Source organism: Pinus tabuliformis, chromosome 4_2 (genome assembly GCF_031772625.1).
Source record: "Pinus tabuliformis cultivar Carrire ecotype Pingquan chromosome 4_2, CPIR1, whole genome shotgun sequence".
NCBI classification, from domain to species: domain Eukaryota; kingdom Viridiplantae; phylum Streptophyta; class Pinopsida; order Pinales; family Pinaceae; genus Pinus; species Pinus tabuliformis.
Window position 1 is genome coordinate 678,975,082 of NC_142304.1, and position 6,043 is coordinate 678,981,124.

Consider the following 6,043-nt stretch of genomic DNA (forward strand, 5'->3'; position numbering starts at 1 on the left):
ATTTTCCATTGATTCCACCTCCTTAAGGTGACATAGCAGTTCGAATCTTAATGTAGTAGCATATCTCCTCATGTTTACCTCAGTTGGCATTCTTACTTTGGGTATAGTTGGGAGGGGTTTCTACAGATTTCTATCGGAGCATGGTCACGCTCTCTTTGGGTCATATCTAGTGCTACAGATATGTGTTAAGGTGTTGTTCATGCATGCATGTCAGTTGTGTGTGTGGTTCTTACACTTAAGTTCCATGTGCTTGTTGCATTGCATCATATTGATCATGGTAGTAGTAAGGTTATCACAAGGAACTTGATGTCAGTTTTATGGAATGCATCGTCATTGGTATATGAATAGTTATACAATTATATGAAACTTGATTAAATCCTTGTATGATGGGTTGCATTCTTGGTTATTTGATTACATGCATGAGTCTTGTAGGTTGATTACAAGAATTGATCTCTTATGCTCGACTACATGCGGTTATGCGTATGTCTAGTTGATCAGGCATTGCTTATGCACATGGATAGTTGCATGAGGAAATGAGTATACTGGAGTATTGTATTGGTTGTTATCATGCATGAGGTCATAGTGTTAGTGCTCGAATCTGCCTCAGGCTGAAGGAAGGCAAGGTTCAATGCAACATCAAACCAAGCTCAGCCTCCTATTTAGCCCTACGAGCAAAGGAGAGGGCTCTCTCCGGATCTATCTCGATGAAATGAGCAATAGGGTGCGAGATGACTTAAAATGGGAACTGATTTTAGGCTAGTAAATGAATTTGAATGAGCGATATTTGATTTAATGACTAAGTTGTTGGGCTGTATGGGACAAGGACAGTATGAGAAGAGATTTAACCAAAGGCACAGGATATTTCGAAAGGCGAGATAAGCATGATATTTTAGCAATTGAATTGAAATTAAATGGGGTGAAAAGACTGTTTAAGAAAGCTAAAAAGGGCATTAATATATCAATCCTTTCCAGGTAGAAGAAAACACATAAAGACTGAACACTTCCTCAAGGCAGAGCAATGACTGATTTCTACCTTTCTGACTTAAAAGTATTCAGCTGGAAACGATCATGAATGAACTACAAACAACCACAGGATACATATGAAACAGAAAGAAAAAACACATGCCAAAATTCATACCGCAAGAATCTTATAAATCAAAGCTGCACCATTTAATTATTTCTCTGTCAAAACTGTACAGTGATAGTGCTGGGTTTTTTCTTCCCACACTTTTCTCAGAACTCAGAACCCTTTACACATAAATTTTCATACAAGAAATAGACTCAAGAATGGGAAAATAGATCGATGAGAATAGGGGCCGTTTCACCTAAAATCATGAGAATAGGAAAAGTCTGCTCTAAAAAGGAGCAGCGTTACATTTTGTTTGTTGATGTCTAATTAAAAGACAGAATCTAGAGCTTGGACGATTTGAATTGCAGCTGTAGTTAAAAATAGACCATCGTTTCCTATCTTTCTGCTGCGGTGACTTTTCACCTTACGGTGGCCCTTTGAATCAAAAACTAATTTTTCAATAAAAGCGGTTTTCCACTAAAATTTGCCTTTAATGAACGCACCCAACTGCAGTTTGCTAAGCTCAACACGTGTCTCTATTTTGCAGAAATTACTTATGTCACTGGTCTGAGAGAGCTTGTCTAATGAAAGCGTAACAATGATCACCCTGCACACCTCCACTGTGAACCAAAACACTATGAAGAGTATATATAAATTACGCACACTTCTATCTGCATCTGGAGAGAGATATTTGCCATTGTATCTGTCTATGTCAAGTGAAGTAGAAATTCATATCAATCATCTATCTTGACCATTGTGTCTCTCATGAAATCATATTCAACACTTCAACCGAATTTGTAGTACGGGAGGAAAACCAAGGAAAATAACACCTTTTCTTGCCTTCTGACGTCCATACTGCTCGGCATGATATTTGTTATCACCATCAAGTTTTTTCAACTTCAATATACTTATCAAATGAAGCATAGACATCTCGACAGCCTTTAACATCAAGCTCTATATCGTAAAATTATTCCTTCCTTGTAGATTCATCATCCACATTTATGCACTCGGTGTAGTTCATATGATGTCCTTCAAATAGATGCTTTATTGTATCCTCAACAGCTGTGCCCTTCATTTTACCTTCTAACTTCTCATAGAGTAAGTGGTTTAGCTCCTGCAAATCCTCTGTTGTAGCTTGCTCCACTTCCATGCTACAGAGAGGCATAGAGAAGCTTACATCATGCTTCTTTAGAAGAGCTCGAAGCCCACGAGTGGATCTTGTGAGATATGCAGCACATGTATTCTCCATTTTCGCATTTAAACTACCTCCCACAAACATGACTATAATTTGTTGAATGCAAAAATAAAAGATATCACGTCTTTTTCCTAAACCTGTGATAGATGGAACGAAATGAATCTACCCAAGCTGATTGTCATTTTGATAGGAACTCACTCTCTACAACATTGACACGAGCAACAGATAATGCCATAGTAGAAATAAGAGATGGTGGTAACATAGATTATGGGTACACCCATGAGTGCAACGCTTTCCAAAAGGAAATCTCCTTCTGTTGGGAGAACTGTGAGAAACAATTATAGTTTGCATGTACTTTATCATGTGAACAATCAAACCGAAACATGAATTATTTTATCCCATGTACTTACTAGTATTATTCAACATATGGCACCAGTTAAGTGAAGAGGAAGAAATTAGGTGCATATTAACTTTCAGGGTCAAATCCAAAGGTACTCTATCTCCAGCTATTTGAAAATCATGTCCAAAACTGTTAGCATGCAAGGATGATCATAAATTTCTCAATAAACCTGGAGGGTCATGAGGTTGAGTGACAACAGCTGAGGCCTTATTATTTGTTAATCCCTTAAATGCCTTGGCCATATCAACAGTCGTTGTTGAAGACAAAGTAGGAGAACTCGAAGAGAGCTCAGCAACATTATGAAAGTTGTTATATTTTTGACACTCATCCTTCAGTTCAGTGTTCTTATTTGTATATGCACTATTTATGGGGGTATCTGGATTACCAGATGAAGTGTGATTTCCATTCCTTCTCTAAATAAATTTTGATGAAAGCTTCACATCAAATGGTGCGGAACCTTGGTTGGTCTCTTTTATCTGTTTATGAAGCAAAGGAGCATCCTTAAACTTGTTTCTAGAGCTAAGTATTTTAAGCCTATCACCAGGCTTGGTAACAGGATAAATATCAGCAACACGAGTATCGATGTATCTGGGCAGCTTGGGAAACTCAAATTTCTTAGGCCCAGAAACCATTGCATCATTGGACTTCTCTCCTTGTGATGTCATAAACCAGTAACGCTCCAGCTACTCCTCTGTAATGCTCCAACTACTCCTTGGAATGACACCTATCCAGCTGTGTCCCCAATTTCAAGTTTTATTTGATTTGTTATCAATGGTAAACATGCGAGCATCAAACTCCACGCCAATTGTCAAGTCGTGGACAAGCTGGAATCTCTTATCAGTGAACTGGAGGAGAAGACGTGCCCACCCCTGAGTATTTGGCAGCCACCTGTACAACTGCAGCTCCATTTAATTCGAAAAACATTTTTGGAGCAGAAGGAATGAGATTATTTTGATTTTTATTTGAAGCCGTGGTGAATTTTTGTCTTTGACTGTTTCATTTTCCTTTTGCCGTTTGAATAACTTTTAATGAAAATGAGGATATTGAGTGATTGTTTCGCCATCACAAACAAAATGCATTCAAATATCATATTCAAAGCACCCGATTTCCTGTGAAGATAATATATGCCACCATACAAAAACAAAAAGATAGATCTTGTTGAAAATACCATCCTTTAAGAACTGGCCATTTAGCGATTGAAATGGAGTCCTTCATAGATGCCTTTAAACCAAAATTCGCTCCCACGCAAGAACACCGCATCATGCTAATAATGAAAAGTTGGTTTGGGGCAGGCAATGGATTTTTCTGAAAATAATACACCAGCCCATGGCAAACGCCTAGTTTATCTCAATCACAGGCTAAAACAACACCTGTCCCAGTTGCAATAATACTTATTTTATTTGAAAATCCGCAATCATATCATTAAAGTGTCAGTCCTTTATAAACATTGGCCATAGAGTCATCGTATTGTAACTCCAGGTCCATGAGGTTATGAACTCCAAATATCCATTTGGGTACCACAAATTTAGTCAGACTAACCGTTTCAAGGTGTTCCATGACTTCCAAGCAGAAGGATTCTTCCAAAGCTAGGTGCAGTACTATTACCGGTGGCATTGAGGAATACTGTAAGCTTCAATGTGAAACTGTAAATGATGTGGGTGGAACAGAAACAGAAACACCAAATGGCACACTCCAAAGAGCCTTGTAACTCTCATTTCCTGCTATATTCAGGAAGCTCCTCTAAAGGTACGAGAATTGATCAAACTAGCTACTGTGATTGAAGGAACGTTAAGGTCATAACTAATTCCAACGTTTGAACTACATACAGCACCGGTGTATTTGAGAAGAAGAGGTGCATATCCATTTATGGTACATAAGAACGCAATATAATATTCATAACCTGCATTGAAGATGAGTCTGGGATCCAAGGCAGCAGTTGGATTCACAAATCCACTTCCCATGTCAAAAGGTGTGGTCGAAATTGCATCGACATCTGGATTGCTGTAGGAGTGCTGTGCCATAATTAGTAACCCTTGATTGTCATTGAGTGATGCAGTGGGGGATAGTACAGAAGCAATGGCTGCTAGTTTAAATTTGGGGTATTTTTGTTTCATTAGAGCTGCCATTCCCGCTGTATGAGGTGCTACCATGCTTGTTCCCGAAAACATTGCAAAATTCTCGCCTTCAAATTCAGCTGAATCTGTGCCAAGAGAGTTTCAAGCAGCCCAGATGAGATTACCAGGAGTTATTATATTTGGTTTCAGTATATCTGTTGCATCTAAAAGATTGTCGTGTGGATTGGGCCCCCTTGAAGAATAATACATGACTTTGGGTGCTTTCTTGCTGTAATCTGCTTTCAATCCTCCAGGGACTGTGGCAACTCCTCCAAAATTAACAATGTTGTTAAATTCATCTCTAGTTATGGAGTCACTGTAGTATTTCAGAAAAGTCTTAGAATCATCTAAAGAGGAAATGATCAATCCCGACATTGTCAAAGGGACTCGATTGAACAGAAACCCAACCACAAAAGGGTCTATGTAGAAGATGATGCCCACTGCACTCAAATTGTTAGCAGTCATAACTGCTTGTCTCACATAAGGTAGACCAAGGGAAAACCTTATTGTGTAGCTACAGATCAAGATGTTTCCTTCAACTAGATGTTGTTCCAATTCACTGGGATCTTGGCATTCATTGGCATACATATCATCAATTCCATTATTTTCGGCATGAGTTGCAGCAACTAGACTGTACATATCATCATCATCTGTTCCAGGAGCATGTCCAACTCCTGAGATTGTGAGATTGTTGCCAAGAACTATAGAATTATTATAACTACGATCATCGGAAACAGCTCCCACTGTGAATATCCATGGGCTGAAGGACAAAATACTCTTTAGAGAAGGTCCATCATTTCCTGTAGCTTGAACGCCAAATATTCCAACTTTCACAGTGGACAACAAACTCATGTCTATTGGGTTAAAGAAAGTCGCAATCCCAGAAGGTGGCCTATTAGGTATGATTGACGGAGACAATATATCAACCCCATCTTGAGCTGCCATGAGAAGAATTGAGCTGAAACAAATTGAGTTTTTGATGAATCAATGATGAATTTCATCCTTAGGGCTCTGTGCACCGCACGCACTCCTAGTGCGTCGCGCCAGTGTTAATTTACACTGTGGAGGAGCACCCAATGCGCCGCGCGTGCCCAATGCATCGCACCACTCAGCCTATGCGCTGCGCCGGCAAACTCCAGCACATTTTTTGCCCAGTTTACCTCTAATCACTAATTTTACTCGAGATTCATTTGTCTCCGCACTTATTTTTGAGTGCATACTCCTTATTTTCTTTTCCCGATCTGAACCACATGATCATTTTCACT

At 39.2% G+C, this 6,043-nt stretch overlaps 2 pseudogenes; both read right to left on the bottom strand.

The window, feature by feature from the left end:
* Positions 1-2,036: 2,036 nt before the first annotated feature.
* On the bottom strand, positions 2,037-3,296 carry LOC149171253 (uncharacterized; annotated as a pseudogene).
* Positions 3,297-4,207: 911 nt separating this feature from the next.
* Positions 4,208-5,723, bottom strand: LOC149171254 (subtilisin-like protease SBT2.3 pseudogene; annotated as a pseudogene).
* Between the last annotated feature and the right edge of the window lie 320 nt (positions 5,724-6,043).